Raw genomic sequence first — 19292 nt, forward strand, 5'->3', positions numbered from 1 at the left:
CCAGCTAATTTTTTGTATTTTTAGTAGAGACAGGGTTTCACCATGTTAGCCAGGATGGTCTCGATCTCCTGACCTCGTGATCCACCTGCCTCGGCCTCCCAAAGTGCTGGGATTACAGGCATGAGCCACCACGCCTGGCTAAAATGTCAGTTCTTTAGGTAAAGAAACTTTTCTTTTTTTTTTTTTTGAAACGGAGTCTCACTCTGTCACCGAGGCTGAAGTGCAGTGGCACAATCTTACCTTACTGCAGCCTCTGTCTCCCAGGTTCAAGCAATTCTCCTGCCTCAGCCTCCCAAGTAGCTGGGATTACAGGCGTGTGCCACCACACCTGGCTAATTTTTGTATTGGTAGTAGAGATGGGGTTTCATCATGTTGGCCAGCCTGGTATTGAACTTCTGACTTCAGGTGATCCACCCGCCTTGACCTCCCAAAGTGCTAGGATTACAGATGTGAGCCACCCTGCACCCAGCCTTTTTTTTTTTTTTTTTTTTTTTTGAGACAGGGTCTCATTCTGCCACCCAGGCTGGGGTGCATTGGCATGATCTCGGCTCACTGAAACCTCTGCTCCTGGGTTCAGATGATTCTTGTGCCTCAGCCACTCTAGGAGTTGGGATTACAGGCGTGCGCCACCACACCCAGCTAATTTTTGTGTTTTTAGTAGAGATGGGGTTAACCCTTGCCATGTTGGTCTTGAACTTTGACCTCAAGGGATCTTCCCACCTTGGACTTCCAAAGCACTAGGATTACAGGCGTGAGCCGCTGTGCTTGGCACTAGGTAAATAAACTTTATAAGGGCCCAATATCTATAATCTGAAGGTAGACTTTGAGATACTTTGAGTACAGTATCGTCTCACTTATCTGGAGATCAGATTTCTGTAAATCTCCGCTTTTTCTTTTTTTTTTAAATCAATGAAGGCTTAATAAGGAGTAAGAAAAAAGTATTCCTTAGTAAGTGACCCTTTGCTAAGGTTCCTATGACCGAATAGAAAGTATTGCCTGTCATGTTCTTTTCTGTATCCTTAGCACGGAAAGTGGGACCTAGCACATGGGTGTTACTCAGTAAACATTTGTCGAATGAATGAATTTTTATGAATTGAGATATTTTTTGTTTGTTTGTTTTTTCCTAGCACAGGTTTGTGTGTGTATGGAGGGAGGGATATAGAAACTTAACAGCAATGACTGATATTTTTGCTTATTTGTTAGGTCTTGTAGGTGGTGGTAATCAGGTACGCATATGCTTTCCTTAGGATTTGCATTTGCTGTTCCCTGTGTCTAGAATGCTATTCCTTAGCTAAATCTTCATTCCTTACCTCCTTAAAAGGTTTTCTCATCTATCACCTTCTTAAGGAAGTCTGTACTGATCACCCTACTTAAAATTATAACTGCCCCTCTTTGATTGCACTTCTAAGCTTCCTTATCCTAGTCTGTTTAGCAGTTAGCTCCTTTCGAGGAGGTAACTGTAGAATTTACTTATTTCTACAGAGCTCTGTAGAATTTACTTATTATGACTGTTGTCTCTCTTACTACCAGAATGTTAGTTCCTTGAGGGCTTTGTCTATTAGTTCACTGTATTCCAGGTACCTAATAGATGCTAAAAAAAAAAAAAAATTATTATTTTTTGAGACAGGATCTGACTCTGTCTCCCAGGCTGGAGTGCAGTGGTGTGAACACTGCAGTCTTGACCTCCCAGGTTCAAGTGATCCTCTGACCTCAACCTCCCAAGTAGCTGGGAGTACACACACACACCACAGGGTTTTGCCACATTGCCCAGGCTGATCTTGAACTCCTGGGCTCAAGTGAGCCACCTGCCTCGGCCTCCCAGAGTGTTGGGATTATGGACATGAGCCACCATGCCTGGCCTTAAAAAAACATTTGCTATATGTGTGAAGAGAGGAAAGGGTATAACGTAAGAAAGTTAGCTGTAAAATAGTTTACATTTTAAATACTTATATTTAAAAGTATTATTTCCATTATTTAAAAAGTAATTTTAAAATTTTGCTTTTGGAGACTACTGTGTTCCATAATTATACCAGGGCAAACACAGCTGTGCTAAGTTTAAGGCCTGTATATTCTGTTGGTGGAAAAGGACTGAGTATTGGTTTGCCCAGTACATCACCTGCCTCAGTCTTCTAGTGGTTTTGTGGTAAAGTTGCTTTCAGTGGTGGTTTAGTTAATGCTCTTTGACTTATGTCCCGATAAATCAGTTGAAAACAAACGCATTTAATATATTTAACCTCCCAAATATCATAGCTTAGCCTAGCCTACCTTAAACATTCTTAGAAATATGTACATTAGTCAACAGTTGGATAAAATCATCTAACACAGAGCCTACTTTGTAATAAAGTGCTGAATATCTCATTTACTTTATTGAATACTGAAAGTGAAAAACAGATCAAAATTTGAAGTGCAGTTTCTACTGAATGTATATCACTTTTGCACCATCGTAAAGTCAAAAAGTCATAAGTTGAACCATCCTAAATTGGGAACCTTCTGTAATAGAAAAAACCTCTAGGTTTGAATGTGTTCCCTAGTGTCCAGATGGAACATCCCTTTCCTACTGGAGGTAGCTTTCTGCACAGTGAGGTATGACAATGTTAATATTAATAGTTAGCCTTATTTCTTAATGTGGACTAGGCCTTATGCTAAGCATTTTATGAATATTATCTATTCTATATAATAGATCTATGAGGTAAATATTCTTTTTTTTTTTTTTTTGGAGACAGAGTCTCTTCTCTGTTGCCCAGGCTGGAGTGGAGTGGCCTGATCTTGACTCACTGCATCTTCTACCTTCTGGGCTCAAGCGATTCTCCAGCCTCAGCCCCCCGAGTAGCTGGGATTACAGGCATGCGCCACCATGCCCAGCTAGTTTTTTGTAGTTTTAGTAGAGATGGGGTTTTGCAATGTTGGCCAGGCTGGTCTCGAATTCCTGGCCTTGAGTGATCTGCCTACTTCGGCCTCCCAAAGTGCCACTGCGCCCGGCTGAGGTAAATATTCTTGGCCATTTTTTCTTGCAGAAAATTGATTCTTCGTTAAACACCTTGTCTAGCTAGTAGTGTTGAAACTGGAATTCAAATCCAGCCAGTCTTACAGAGGAACTTCACTGCACAAAACACTTTCCTATTATAGTAAAGAATATTTTGCTGAGGCAGGAGAATGGCGTGAACCCGGGAGGCGGAGCTTGCAGTGAGCTGAGATCTAGCCACTGCACTCCAGCCTGGGCGACAGAGCGAGACTCCGTCTCAAAAAAAAAAAAAATTTTTTTTGAAGTAAAAAAGAAATTAGGAACAGCTTAGTGGAATACTAATGTCACAAAGAGACGATTATCTTTTATTTGCTTTACCTTCCAATGATTTACTAGATTGATTGAGACTGCTGTGACTGAAGCAGTAATGTTACGTTAAAGTTAACCAATGCTGCCAGGCACAGTGGCTTGCACCTGTAATCCCAGCTACTTGTGAGGCTAAGGTGGGAGGATCTTTTAATGCCAATAGTTCAAGATCAGCCTTAGCAAGTCCCCCCTCCTTTTTTTTTTTTTAAAGTTAACCAATGCTAATTTAAATAAAGTAAGAATATTTTAAATAAAGCCATAGTTGGCTCCTAATTATCTCTTCTACTACTTAGACTTAGTTCAGGAAGAGTTTAGCTTCTTTTTGGAGCAGAATTTGTATGATCTGCCTTTATCCCTAAAAATTAGATTCAGCAGGAAGGCAAAAGTTATAACTGTATAGCTGGACAGCAAGTATAATTTAGTGAAAGAGTAGAGGGGTAGACGGTGGGTAGGTTTTGCTGTTCTTTTTTTTTTTTTTTGAGACGGAGTCTAGCTGTGTCGCCCAGGCTGGAGTACAGTGGCTTGATCTCGGTTCACTGCAACCTCTGCCTCCCAGGTTCAAGCAATTATCCTGCCTTAGCCTCCCAAGTAGCTGGAATTACAGGCGCCCGCTACCACACCTGGCTAAGTTTTTTTTTTTTTTTTTTTTGTAGTTTTAGGGGAGATGGGGTTTCACCATATTGCCCAGGCTGATCTTGAACTCCTGACCTTTCCTGACCTTGTGATCTGCCTGCCTGGGGCTCCCAAAGTGCTGGGATTACAGGCATGAGCCACGGCATCCAGCCACTGTTCTTGATTTTTAAAAGAAAAACTTGCCCATAATTTATACAAAATTATAGTAATGGAAACAGTCTTCCTCTGTCTACCATAGAAAACAATTTTTAATTTAAAATTTTGACTAGAATATTCTGATTCTTCAATGTGAATTACTTTTGAACCTTAATTAGCCATTTGTCTTCTACAAAATATGTATTTTATTCCCCACCATGCATATATTTCTGTTCTAAGGAGCTTCAGACTATACCTGGTTATCTCCAGTACATAAATCGGTTTTAATTTGTTTTAAAACAGTAGTTTAGGAGTTTAGGGGAGTAAATTAGAATCTACAGTTGTAGGGAGACCCACCCTAATCTTATTATGCAAATGTTCTTTCCCCTTGACCGGTGCCATTTTGGCTGCTCTTTACAGTACACGTGGCTGTCAGAGAGAAGGGAAGATGGAGCCGCCATTTTGAACCTGATTGGCACAACTGCCAGCTTCCATGTCTGCAGCTCTATTTTACAGGCTGCTCTTTGTTAGGAAAATGATTAGGGGCTGCTTTTCATTAAAAGGAAAACCTTACTGAGGACTCGCGTACCCTATCTGCCTAAGTAATTTCTGTTTTTTTTTCTTTTGTTTTTGTTTTTGAGATGGAGTCTCGCTCTGTCACCCAGGCTGGAGTGCAGTGGCGCGATCTCCACTCACTCCAAGCTCTGCCTCTCGGGTTCACGCCATTCTCCTGCCTCAGCCCCCTGAGTAGCTGGGCCTACAGGCGCCCGCCACCACGCCCGGCTAATTTTTTGTATTTTTAGTAGAGACGGGGTTTCACCGTGTTAGCCAGGATGGTCTCATCTCTTGACCTCGTGATCTGCCTGCCTCGGCCTCCCAAAGTGCTGGGATTACGGGCATGAGCCACCGCGCCCGGCCAGTAATTTCTTTTTAACTCCTATGTCAGTATTAACATAGAGTAGTTCAAATGTTGCAGTCAGACTGCTAGGGTTCAGTCCTGGTTCTGCCATTTACTGTTTGGTGCCCTAAGTTACTTAACACCTTACTAGCCTCTTGGTGCCCCAGTTTTCTCATCTGTAATATTTGGACAATAATAGTACCCACCTATTAGGGTTGTTAGGAAGATTTGGTTTAAAATATATATTAAATGCCTAACATATAGTAAGTGCTGAGAGCATGTTAATTTTCCTTTCTCTTTACTAGCAAAAACGATTATGTGATTTACATATGGTAGTGATAGCCTCTGTTGGAAATTTTGACAGGATTAGGTAATTTTAGATTGTTTTTCTTTTTAGAACCTCATAGAACACTTGGTATCATTACATGAAATGCTAAAATGTATATGTGCAAATATTTTCATAAAAGTCTTTGAAAAACCCTCTACTTCTTCCCAAGAAAGGATCTCACTGAAGATTACTTGATTAAAAAAAAACAAAAACAAAAAAAAAACACCTTGGAGCACAGCCAAAAAACCGGGAATGAAAAAATAACTGTTTTCACGCCCAGAAACTGTGTATGTATAATCAGAATTGTACGTCTTAGGATGTTAGGGAAGCTTTCTTTGTTCCATAGAAAACAAACACTGGCTGTCCACTTCTTGGACTTGAGAAATGTTGAAAGTTTCTTTGTAAATGGATGTCTAGGGCAGGACTGGCAGGAGGAAATAATTCTTTTCCCAAAACACTTTTTTTGCTTCCAGTAAGTGAAGGAACATTGTTGAAACTTCCCTCACCACACCCTCTGCTGATTATTTGTGAAACTCAGGTGAGTTAAATGTGTAGTGCAAGCTTGTCCAACCCGCAGCTTGTGGTGGCTTTGAATGAGGCCCAACACAAATTTGTAAACTTTCTTAAAACACTATGAGTTTTTTTTTTGAGATTGTTTTTTTAAGCTCACCAAATATCGTTAGTGTATTTTCCGTGTGGCCCAACACAGTTCTGCCATTGTGGCCCAGGGAAGCCAAAAGATTGGACACCCCTGGTGTAGTGGTTCCTCCCCCTTCTCCCATACTTGACCCTTATTTGAACTAGGATTATTTGTCTTTTTTTACCCTCCTGGATGAGTGGAGGAAGTCCTTGAAATCTATATTACTGCTACTGTTATTACTACTTTTTAAAATGGAAACATACACAGAAGTAGAGTCAGTGAGCCCTTATGTTTGTAGCAGTTAGTTTTATCCCACCCCTACATTTGACCTACTTGTTCTTGTCCTGAGCTTTTAAAAAAAGCAAATTGGGAAGGGCAGAGGCGGAGGAGAGGCCTGCGGCAGCAGGCAGCGGCGGGACTGGGAGCAAGCTGAGCTGGAGGGGGCGGCGAAGGCTGGCGCGGCGAGCGGCAACCGTGTAGGTGTTTCGGACGCTGTTCGGGACTGGAGGCGGGTAAGGCTGGCAAGGGCGGCCCGACCCCCCAGGAGGCCATCCAGCGGCTGCAGGACACGGAGGAGATGTTAAGCAAGAAACAGGAGTTCCTGGAGAAGAAAATCGAGCAGGAGCTGACTGCCGCCAAGAAGCAGGGCACCAAAAACAAGCGCGCGGCCCTCCAGGCACTGAAGCGTAAGAAGAGGTATGAGAAGCAGCTGGCGCAGATCGACGGCACATTATCGAGTTCCAGCGGCAGGCCCTGGAGAATGCCAACACCAACAACGAGGTGCTCAAGAACATGGGCTGTGCCGCCAAGGCCATGAAGGCGGCACATGACAACATGGACATCGATAAAGTTGATGAGTTAATGCAGGACATTGCTGACCAGCAAGAACTTGCGGAGGAGATTTCAACAGCAATTTCGAAACCTGTAGGGTTTGGAGAGAAGTTTGACGAGGATGAGCTCATGGTGGAATTAAGAACTAGAACAGGAGGAACTAGACAAAAATTTGCTGGAAATCAGTGGACCCGAAACAGTCCCTCTACCAAGTGTTCCCTCTATAGCCCTACCATCAAAACCCCCCAAGAAGAAAGAAGAGGAAGACGACGACATGAAGGATTTGGAGAAGTGGGCTGGGTCCAGCGCGGGCTGGGCCAGGTTTCTGGTGGCCTGCGCAGCGAGCAGGCGTGTGCATGTGCGCGGCAGGCAGGATGGATGTGGTGCAGGCAGGTTCCATCGCTCTCGACTCTCACTCCAAAGCAGTGGGACCGCATTGCTGCTCGCTCTCTGCATAGCATGATCTGCACCTGGTGGGACGGGTGGGGGCGGATGGAGGAGAGGGGCAGTGGGGGGGAAGTGCCTGCTGTTTATAATGTTGAATTTCTGTAAAATAAACTGTTTGCAAATCCAAAAAAAGCAAATTCTAGAGATGTCATGTTGGTTCTAATTACGTTGGTATGTGTCTTTTAAAAAGATATTTTCCCCCCATAACCACAGTGCCATTATCCCCACCTAACAAAACTGATCTGTTGCCTTAGATTGATCTGAGTCTTAGTGTCCTCAGATTCCTTTTTGTTATCTAAAATATTAAAATATATTAGATAAATATTGAAAATATTAAAATAGATATATTAAATATTGAAAATATTAAAATATGTTCAAGTTTGTGGTTATCACTTTTAAATGACCCATTTTTCATTTACATATATTTTGTAAATGTTTGACTTTCTTTTTTTTTTTTTTTTTTTTTTTTTTGAGACGGAGTCTGGCTCTGTCACCCAGGCTGGAGTGCAGTGGCCGGATCTCTGCTCACCGCAAGCTCCTTCTCCCGGGTTTACGCCATTCTCCTGCCTCAGCCTCCGGAGTAGCTGGGACTACAAAATGTTTGACTTTCTAACTTGCTATGGAAATTTTCAAACAAAAGTAGGTGGAATCCATATAAGAAACCCTCATGTACTTATCACTCAGCTTCAACAGTTATCAACCACTCTACTCATGTAGGAGGGGAAATTATCAAATGCCCAAGTTTGTTTGATCTATTTCCCTCCAACTTCCTCCTCCTGAATTATTCTCAGGCAAATTCCAGAGTGGATATTATTTTATTGGCAGTCTAGTCTGTATCTTTGAAAGAGGGAAAGGATTATTTAAAATGAGTGTGTGTGTGTATTTACATATGGATAAGGATTCTTTAACATGAGTTACATATACATATATAACATATATATAACTGATGTTAAAGAATCCTTGTCTTTTAAAGGTACAGACTATATCTGCATATGTATATATCCACAATACTGTTATCACCCTTCATTCTTTAATATCTTCAAGTATCTAGTATTCAAATATCCATTTGTCTCAGATGTCATAGTTATTTTGGTAATGGTTTGAATCAGGATCCATATAAAGTCTCTACCTTGCAGTTGGTTGATAATGACCTTTAAGTCTAACCTTTTAGTCTATAGTCCATTTTACTACCTCTCTTTGGTAATTTTTTTTTTTGTTCAAGAAACCACGTTGTGGCCGGGCACGGTGGCTCGTGCCTGTAATCCCAGCACTTTGGGAGGCCGAGGCGGGTGGATCACGAGGTCAGGAATTTGAGACCAGCCTGGCCAATATGGTGAAACCCCGTCTCTATTGAAAAAAAAACCCCAAAAATTAGCAGGACCTTGGTGGCACGTGTCTGTAGTCCCAGCTGCTCGGGAGGCTGAGGCGGAAGAATCACTTGAATCTGGGAGGCGGAGGTTGCAGTGAGCTGAGATTGTGCCACTGCACTCCAGCCTGGGTGACAGAGCAAGACTCCATCTCAAAAAAGAAGAAACTATGTTGTTCCAGTGTTTCTCAGGGTCTGGATTTTAATGATTACATCTGTGGCTCAGTTCAACACTTTCTTTCGTATGTCCTGTATTTCCTGTAAATTGGTAATTGAATCTATAGGTATACTTAGTTTTAGAATATATAATATATGCACATAGTAAAATTTAAAACAGTTCAAAAGTCTTTGTAATGAAATGTCGGTCATTTTCCCACACAGTATTTTAGGTATCTTCCCCAGAAGGAATCATTTTGTCTAGAATGAATGATGTGTTTTTATTAAGCTTTATATCCCATTGAGCACACTAAATATTCTTGTAATTTTGAATATACTAAAGTTATTTTGTAAATTTTAGGATTTGATTTAAATGCTACAAAAGCACATGGTGCCAGTCACTAAGGTGTAGCCTTTAATTTTTGGTAAAGGAGAATTTGTAAGGTGAAATGATAGTGAATTAGAAGTTGTAAACCAGATTCCTTGTTACTACACTGGACTGCTTTTCGTATAATGAACAAGGAAAATCAGCTCTGTAGGGCAATGTTAAAAAGAGTCATCTTGGCTGGGCACGGTGGCTCATGCTTGTACTTTGGGAGGCCGAGATGAGAGGATTGGTTGTCTCCAGAAGTTTGAGACCAGCCTGGGCAGTATAGTGAGACCCCCATCTCAACAGAAATTCAGAAATTAGCCAGGTGTGGTGGCATGTGCCTGTAGTCCTAGCTACTCGGGAGGCTGAGGTGGGAGGATCACCTGAGCCCAGGAGGTCCAGGCTCCCATGAACTGTGATTGTGCCACTGCACTCTAGCCTGGGTGACAGAGTGAGACACTGTCTCAAAAAAAAATAAATAAATAAAAAACAAGAAAAACTTCTTTGTTAACATTATACAGTATCTAGTATTGTTAGTTTTACTTTCTTAAATGCGAAGATAGTGAAGTACCATAGTTTTCTCGTCTGTAAAATAAGGGCATTGCTGTGTTTACATCAGTGGCCTTTGGTAGGTCTTGAGTGAGAAAGTATCTAGGGAGGAGACTTGAATGTTAATTTCCTTTTCTGTAAGTATGGCCATAATTAATTGTGAAACTCTGCTATTTTCAGTAGAAAGTTTTGGGGACAAGGCACATGGCCAGGAATGTCATGCCCAGTGCAATGGGTTAGGTTGGGATCAAGAACAAGTCTTTCACAGTGAGCCAGGCAGTATTATCTGAGCCACTTGGTCAGGACAGGTTATGGAACAGTTAGAACAGGTGAGTCATGTCACATGTACCATACCACAGTCTGCTTTTCCTTGGCTCCCCTCCCCATGCCTACTCTGGTCCCTGTCTGGCAAATAGTACAGTTCAGAAGATAGGCATTAGATCAGTTTTAAGCATATAGGAAGAATGATAATTGGATTACCAGCAAGGCAGAGCAGCAGATCAGAGGCCATAGGGAACTGGGACCAAATAAGGAGACTCTCCAAAAGATGCAGATGCAGCTCTAGCAGCAAGGAAACACAAACTGGTTGCAAAATTACATGTGTAAAGTCGATTGAGAACAAAAATAAAGCAGCAGTCCTGGCTCCTTAAGTGATAGTTTCTTTTATGAGACCTCAAGACAGTTTACTGATAGGAGTATTCCAACTAAACTTCTAGGTTTGAATAGCAGGACATTACATGGAGGTAATTTTTTGGAATATATTTCTCCTCAGCTGTATAGAGATAAGCAGATAGGTAGATTTGGACCTGGGATAATTGTCATCTGTTAGTTTGCGTCGCCTGGTTGTGTAGAAAGTTTGTATGATGTTAGGCAGTTAACAGGATAGAAATTTTTAAATAGCCTTGCTCTCATCAAGTGACTGTGTAGTCTTTTTTTTTTTTTTTTAATTGAGGCAAGGTCTCACCATGTTGCCCAGGTTGGTCTGGAATGCCTGGCCTCAAGCAGTCCTCCTGCCTTGGTTTCCCAAAGTGCTAGGATTACTGGTGTGAGCCACTACACTTGGCCTGTATTATCTTGTTTGGGGGCAGGGAAGTATGGAGATACAGGAGTCATTTCAAGCCTTTTAAACTCCTTTAGTAGCTATTTTACTCATAGACTCTGTGGCTAGAGTAGGCTTTATAATTAGAAAGTAGTGCTAAGTGCTTACTTACTAGATACAGAAACAAGTTTTATGATGTTTCCTGGGTTTAGAGAAGAATTGGTTAAAGACGAAGAAATTTTGTTTTCTTTGGAAAATCTTTTAAAATCTAATGTAAGTAGTTTTGGGGCAAATGCAGGAAAGAATTAGGGACTTGCTTTTGGTTTACACTAGATGTGTTTCCTTTTTTTGGTGAATAGTGGAAGTAGTAAAGAGGCTAATAGTTGTCAGGGCTTGTCAGCCGATACGGGATTGAATACTGCTGAGGTGAGCAAGTCTTGCCACCAGTGTTTTGCCCCCTAAAGATCTTTAATTTAGGCAAAGATAGTTTCTCTTCTGGAATAAATTCTGAAAACAGAATAGTATGTTTTAATGTGCATTAATTTATCTTTACAGGCTTTTTTTTTTTAAGCATGGGCTATTTAAATTTTGAGTACTTCACTGTGTTAGCATCATTATAAGAACTGTCAGCTGTGAAAAAAGATGATGCAAGAGTGAGCACTAATTTTGATTTGCTTTGAACAAAGTACACAGGGTGAACCTGCGTAATTATAGTATCAGCTGGATACTGTGCTAAGTAATCTAACCCTCATCACAGCTCTATGAAATGTCAGACTCATAAATAGTGACATGCCCAAGGCCATAGAACTAAGAGGTAGCTTCTCTTAGGGCAGAATCCAGGCTTTATAGGAGGAATTAAGATGCTATTTTGCCTTAAAAATTTGGGGAGGAGAGAGAGTCTTATATTTGTAAATGGGTATATCTAAGGTCATGATATCATAATTTACTAAGTAGACCAGCTTTTATCAGGTATCACAAAGTAGAATTTGGTAGCTAGGACAACTCCCCCCTCCCATTCTTATCTTTTTTTTTTTTTTCTTTAAATAGTTGTAAAGTTTCTGGGAATTTATGGGAACATGCTTTTCTTTCTTTATATTCTTTCTTGAAAAAACCCCTCAATTTTCGTCCTCATTTTGCTTCCCACTCCCTCTTAATGAAAAGAATAACTTTTGTGAAAGGGAGAATGATGTGAATTCAGCGGGTTCAGACAAGTGTTGTGAGTGTGGAGGCCAGGAAGCCATGTGTACCAGGACCATGTTACTGCCTAAGAAGAAATGAGAGAGTTCAGATGCAAGGGAGGTGAATAGAGAGTCAGTTTCAGTTCCCGTTGGTTACTGTGATTTATATGGATCTTCTGGGACTGATGTAAAGAAGAGTTGTTTCACCAGACTTACTGGGAAGCCCTCTGTTTTGTGTCCCTTGTGATAGTGATTTTAAATCAGAAATAAACCATCTGATACGGGGAAAGAATAGTGTTTGGATTTATTGCTTAGTTACAGTGACATGTATGCTGTTAAAGTGATGAAATTGTTTAGTGTGAGTTAGCGTATATCTTAATTCTAATGAAACTAGCTCTAAGTCTATGTTTATGCTTGTGATTTTAGCTTTTACTATGGTAACCTCATTTCTATCATTAAAAACAGTAAAAACTCTACCATGTATTGAGTGCTGTACTTTTTATGTTAGGAATAGCAGATTATTTTCAGTACTTGAAACACCAGCTCTTCAACTCATTAACATCATCATGGTTATTCTCATCTTTGAAAATCTTTCTCTTTTACTTTTTTTTTAATTTTTAAAATTTTTTGTAGAGACAGGATCTCACTGTGTTGCCCAGGCTGGTATCAAACTCCTGGCTTCAAACAGTCCTCTTCCGCCTCAGAATGCTGGGATTATAGGCATGAGCTGTAGCACCCAGCCAGTCCCCCACCCCGCTTTTCCTTTTTTGAGACAAAGTCTTGCTCTGTCACTCAGGCTGGAGTGCAGTGGCATGATCTTGGCTCATTGCAAGGTCAAACTCCTGGGCTCAGGTGATCCTCTGCCTCAGCCTCTGGAGTAACTGGGACCGCAAGTGCATACCACCGTGTCCTGCTAATTTTTACATTTTTAGTAGAGATGAGGTCTTGCTGTGTTTTCCAGGCTGGTCTTGAACTCCTGGCCTCAAGTGATCCTCCCGCCTGTCTCCCAAAGTGTTGATTATAGGCTTGAGCCATTGTGCCCAACCCAACCTAGCCCATTTTTATTGTAATAATCTTTCTAGGTTTGGAGCTGTATAAGACAGGTTTGGTTTTTCAAAATCTTTTAAAAAAAGATTTATTTAAAATATGTTTTTAACCTATTTTGTTTTTGTACCTTTTGGTGAAAATTATCATAGTCTGTTCCTATTCTTGAGTACATTAGGGCAGGAGTTGCCGAACTCCGCTTTCAATCAACTTCCCTTTCAGTTTAGTTTGAGCAATAGATTTCTCTCACACCAGCATTTTACCTCAAATAAACATCCTAATTAGTGCATTAGAATTGCAACTGAAAAAGACTATTTCAAAAACGAGTCTTGGCTGGGCCTGGTGGCTCATGCCTATAATCCCAACACTTTGGGAGGTCAAGGGGGGGTGGATCACGAGGTCAGGAGATCGAGACCATCCTGGCCAACATGGTGAAACCCTGTCTACTAAAATACAAAAAATTAACCTGGCATGGTGGTGCGCGCCTGTAGTCCCAGCTACTCAGGAGGCTGAGGCAGGGGGAAGTAATGGCTTGAACCCAGGAGGTGGAGGTGGCAGTGAGCCGAGATCGCCCCACTACACTCCAGCCTGGTGACAGAGCAAGACGCCATCTCAAAAAAAAAAAAAAAAAAAAAAAAAGGAGTCTTAGTTCGGGCATGGTGAGTGGTGCCTGAGGTGAGTGGATCACTTGAGGTCAGGAGTTAGAGACCAGCCTGGGCAATATAGTGAAACTCCATTTCCACCAAAAAACACACCAATTAGCCAGGTGTGATAGTGCATGTCTGTAGTCCCCAGCTACTTGGGAGGCTGAGGCAGAATAGCTTGAACCCAGGAGGCAGAGGTTGTGAGCCGAGATAGTGCCACTGCATTCCTTAAAAAAAAAAGAAGCCTTAAAAGAAGCCTCTACAATAGGAGTCGTACAGGGGAGGGGGAAAGTCAGCAATAAAATTACATTACAAAAATTTTTACTGAATCAGCTTCAATAGCAGGATTTTTCCTAATCTGCATTTTATCCCCTATATTTATCCCTGTTACTGCAAGTACTGTATCTATGTATAAGGCTACATTGATTTGGCTGTAAAGTCGTAATTTATCAATTTTGAGGCTGGTTTTTCATCTCCTTTCTGATTTTTGCCCTGAAGCCTGTCAGCAGAGCCACAATGACAAAGTATCACATTTTAAACCTGTGTGGTCTAGTAGTAAAGTAGTTCAATGTTTGATCAACTGAACTTTACATTCTAGCTTAAAGGCCTACTTAAGTATGTGTACATGTATATAATACATAGTCCTCCTCTTTTCCCAATCATTAAAAAAAAAAAAACAATTTGAGTTTATGCGCAGCTCGTAGTAAGCCATGGAGTTGAGTTATGTGAACACTAAACTTCCAAAAAGTTGCTTAATTGCTTAATGTTTTGGACTTCATTATGATTAGGGAAAATGGAGTCAGGGAAACCATATGGGAGAATAATTTGTTTCCTAAGGAATAAAAGCAGTAGAAACCCACAACAAACCACACATTAGACTTTATGTTGTTACTTGTTGGCTTCATTCAGTTTGCACTTTGTGAACAAGTGGTTTTCTTTAGAGTCACAATGCTTACATGTTTTTAAAGGTTTCCACTAAAGTCATTTCTACACAGCATCATTTTGAAATTACATGATGTCAAATCCAGCATCCAGTGCATATATTTTAACAGATTATACAAGGAAATGGTACGTGGTCTTTCAAACCTTTGTTTTAAAACAGGCTGGCTGGGTGTGGTGGCTCACTCGTGTAATCCCAACACTTTGGGAGGCTGAGGGGGCAGATCACTTGAGGTCAGGAGATGAGACCAGCCTGGCCAACATGGTGAAACCCCGTCTCTACTAAAAATACAAAAATTAGCCAGACGTGGTGGCACATGCCTGTAATCCCAGCTGCTTGGGAGGCTGAGGCAGGAGAATTAGTTGAACCTGGGAGGTGGAGGTTGCAGTGAGCTGAGATTGCACCACTGCAGTTCAGCCTGGGCGACAAAGTGAGACTCCATCTCAAAAACAAAAACAAAAACAGGCCGTATTTAGGTCTTAGTAAATGGAAACCTTTCTCAAGTAGTGCTTTTCAAATAGTAAAAAATTTTATTGTGTAAATGAGGAAGGGAACTTAGCATCTGCATTGGAATAATTTTTTCCTATATCCTATTAGTTAATTCTGAGATTGTTTAATATGGTATCCACCCATTTCATTTGGCTGCACCCTTTGCTCTCATGAAAGCAAGACTGATTGTTCTGAATTGCTGTGTATGTGTACTTTGGCACAGCATGAAGGTACCCTTCATCCATTGCCATTGTCTTTAAAACAGCTTGCAGTTATGGCTACAAATAAAAGGGTGTGACAGGAGGGCATGACAGATAATGGTTCTTTTTTCCGTCCCTCTGTTTAGCAGATCTGCTTTGTACTACTAGCCTTTTGTGTTCTCTGGACTACCTACTATATTTTCTGTATGTTTTTTCTGGTCAACTAAAATGTGTTTGCATATTTGTCACTGTAACTTGCCTAGAGTGGACCTCTTTGAATTCTTTTTGTGGAGGCAGGCAAAACGTGTGGGAAGAAGGTGAGTGGCCTTGCTGCTGTTGGCATTTTTTCCCCCCACTTCTGTGATTAAACACATAAGCTGTTAAATTATTTTGTGTGACTCTTGTCCTCCAAATGTTTATTTACTTCTGTCTGGTTTAGAAATTTGGTTATAATCCCTTTTCCTTCACTGCACATCTTTACTGTGTAATTTCTTTATAAACCAGGTAGAAAGAATGACCGGCGGCTTGAGTGTTTAAGTTGCTGAGAGATAACGTACTGACATGAGCAAAGGTTTTTTTGTGTCCTACTTTATTCTGATTTAAAATAACTTTATCAAGTGATGGAGGAAAAAGTAAATATAATGCAGAAATTAGAAGAGTTTCCTTGTTGCTTTAGGAGATTACCTCTAAATTATATTATTTCTCATGGATACCTTTAAGAGAAGGGGACTGGCATTTAATGACCTTCATGGCAATCTCATATGACTGTTAGCATTTATTCCCATTTTACTGATTCAGAAATGGAGGATGAGATGGTTTGGCTGTGCCCCTACCCAAATCTTACCTTGAATTGTAATAATCCCCATGTGTCAAGGGTAGGGCCAGGTGGAGATAATTGAATCATGAGGGCAGGTTTCTCCCATACTGTTCTCCTCGTGGTAGTGAGTAAGTCTCACGAGATCTGATGGTTTTATAAATGGGATTCCCCTGCACAAGCTCTCTTGCCTGCTGCCGTGTAAGATGTGACTTTGCACCTCATTCACCTTCTGCCATGATTGTGATTAGTAGTGCGAGAACAGGCTAATATAGAGGGTCAGAGAAAACAAGCATTTTGCATAGAATTGCAGGCATATATCTTATTACAGGCACATATCTGACTCCAAAGCTAGTTTTTTGTTCTAAACATATTTTTCATTTGAAGAAGCTTATTACTAAAGTCAGTTTGTTTTTCAGGAGATCTACTGGATAGTTTTAAAGATATTTAATGTATGAAATAGTATTTGATGATACTTAAAGTACACTAAGGAAAAAGAATAACTTGTGCAATTTCTCATGTAATTCATGTAATTCATTGCCTCACTGTAGTACTTAACATGGATTTTAAAATTTGGTTTTCATGTTAAGGTTCTTCCATAGTCAATTATCTTTATTTTACAGATGATGAAACTGAGTTGCACATAGAAACTATAATAGATTTTCTTACCTTGAAGTATATTGTTCTTTACTCTCTATTGTAACTGCCAAGTATTGCTAGATTTGAGGTTCAGGTTTTCAGAAGAAAACAGTGGTTTACTGTAAACAATAACCAGTGATTCCTGATTTGGAATCAAGATACTCTAGGCAAGCAATATCATCAGATTCCTCCTTAATTCCCTCATCTTTAAAATGAAGAGTTTGAACCAAGAGATCTCAGTACCTCTTTAAATGCTTGAGAATGATTATGGTTTAAAAGCTTCAGAGGTCTGTGAATTTGAGAAAAAAGTTACTTATTTTTGCTAGTCTCTGACTGAAATGTAGCATTTCTAACCACTGCAGTACTACCAGTACCTGTGATTTTGTCATCAACAGAAATCACAGCTATTTTCTTACTACATTGTAGTTCTTGCAGACATCATGAAAATACCATTTGTGTTGATTACCATTTGGAAATTATGGTAACTAGTAGACCTGTTATTAGAGCTTGTTATTTAATATGTTAAAAAAACAAACATGTATTTACTTAATATCATTAGTTTTTGAAACTATTTTAACTGTATTTTAATATAATTGGTATTCTGTGTGTGTGTGTGGGTATACACACTTTTTGCTTCAAAAAAGTATTATGGGAGTTTATAGTCTTTACACACTTCCAGAAGAGTTTATGGAACAAAATTAAATATTCCTGTGAATACAAAATGGCCAAGGTTGATGTGAAAAAAACTTTCTGGACACTGCTGTTTTTTTTGCAGGAGTGTGGCAGTGTGTGGATGGGGGAGATGTCTCTACAGCAGTATCTCAGGTTTCCAGAACGATGGACTATGATTGTGTCACATTCCTCTAGTACAGAGCAAGCTAGATAGAGCAAAATGATGATAAAAATAAATTTATGATTATTTGGATATCCTTTTTGCAAGAATTAAGCTTCTAAACAGTTGTTCCATTTGAGGGGTTAGGAGAAGACCTCTTATTTAAACTTAGATCTGATTTTTTAAGCAGGAGGACTAGCTTGCCAAGAACAAAAGTTACCCACACAACACATGTACCGCATAAAATTATTTCTGAAACAGAAAATCAGTTGGAAGGCTGCATTACTTTAAAAATATTAGCACATTCACTGCTGAGTTTTTGTGTTTCTGTTTTTTATTTTTTTGCTTGCTTGGCTGTTAGTAATTTACATACTAACTGGTTATGAGGGAGGAAATGGTAACAAATTCTTCATATATGTAATAATTAGAAATCCATACAAAACTCAGTAGCTTCATTGTGACACAAAGACTGCTGGAGTTCTGTCCTTTGTTGAGCCTGTTATTCCATTCGTAATGCATTTATCTTTAGATTGGGTAGGGTGAGATTTGCATTGAGTTGCAATGAGTTTTCTGATCCTTATCAGTCAGTATTAGGAGTGACTGTTTTTAATAGTGATAATGAAGCAGCTATTCCCGGGAGAAGACTTAGTCACTGGCAGAATTGTCAGAACCCTGAAATAGTTTGGGAAAACTCAGGATGGAAAAAGTAAGCTGTTTCAAAAACAGAACAAAAAACTTGAGTTGCTTTTTTGGGAAGGTTGAGATGGGGATGGTTGGAGGTAACAAGAAACCAGATGAACTTCCTTGAAGCCTGTGAGCTATCTGGAATGGACAAGAGATTAATACTGTTTACCTAAAGTACTGGAGTGTGAACATAAAGGTTTGAGTAAGACCAAGTTGGTAATAGCTATTAATGTGGAAGTATGTTTGTTCTCTGTATAAATTGGCAAAATCTAATTTGGCTTTGAGAAAAAGAGAAATGCTAGTAATAGGTTACTTTTGTTGCCAGTTGAGAGAAAAATTCAGGTAGCATTTCATGCCAATAGAGTATTTTACTGTTGTTAGAGTGGAAGTGGGGAGTGCTCGTGGACCTGCAGGTCACACCACCAAACCAGGGTTTACGATTAATAATGGAGACAGGATAATTTTTGGCCTCATTAGGAAGAATGAAGATGAGAAATGTAGACTATGCCTTCAGGTATGTCTATCCTACCTCAATTTTAAGTGTAAAAGGAATCTTTTAGATTAGGGTTTCTTCATGGCTGCCTGCCTGCCAACATAACAAACTGTAAAACCTTGTTTAGTTTTCTTTAAATCCAGAAATGATTTTATACCAAATCCATACAAACCAAATCACTCTTAAGGGAATAAGTGAAAACATGTTTATCTGCCTTGGCTGGACTATATCTATCTGCAGATTGCTTCTATTCTCTTTGCTAAGCAAATTTCTTAAACATCCTGTGATAACCATCATCAAGTTTGGAGGTAAATACAAGATGTGTTAGTGTTTTCTTATCTGAACTGTTTTATAAACTCTGACCACACTAACTTTTCTAGCTAGATAAGAGTCAACCTATCACTGCAAGGAAAAAAAAAAAAATCCAACCTGACATATATAAAGACAAAATAAGAACAAATGCAGTTTGATTGCATTAAAACAATATACTGCATGTTGCAATTTACATATTGTATTAGTCCATTCTCACTGCTGTAAAAAACTGCCTGAGACTGTAATTTATAAAGGAAAGAGGTTTAATTGACTCACAGTTCCACGTGACTTGGAAGGACTCAG

General features: G+C 39.9%; 1 protein-coding gene and 1 pseudogene across 2 annotated transcripts in view; both read left to right on the forward strand.

Annotated features, from left to right (window-relative positions):
* Positions 1–19292, forward strand: part of FBXO34 (F-box protein 34) — a 79973-nt gene that overhangs the window by 21719 nt on the left and 38962 nt on the right. The gene's annotated exons all lie outside the window — the stretch shown is intronic.
* On the forward strand, positions 529–7256 carry LOC103229033 (putative charged multivesicular body protein 4B-like protein CHMP4BP1; annotated as a pseudogene).

The sequence above is a fragment of the Chlorocebus sabaeus genome, chromosome 24 (assembly GCF_047675955.1).
Source record: "Chlorocebus sabaeus isolate Y175 chromosome 24, mChlSab1.0.hap1, whole genome shotgun sequence".
NCBI lineage: Eukaryota > Metazoa > Chordata > Mammalia > Primates > Cercopithecidae > Chlorocebus > Chlorocebus sabaeus.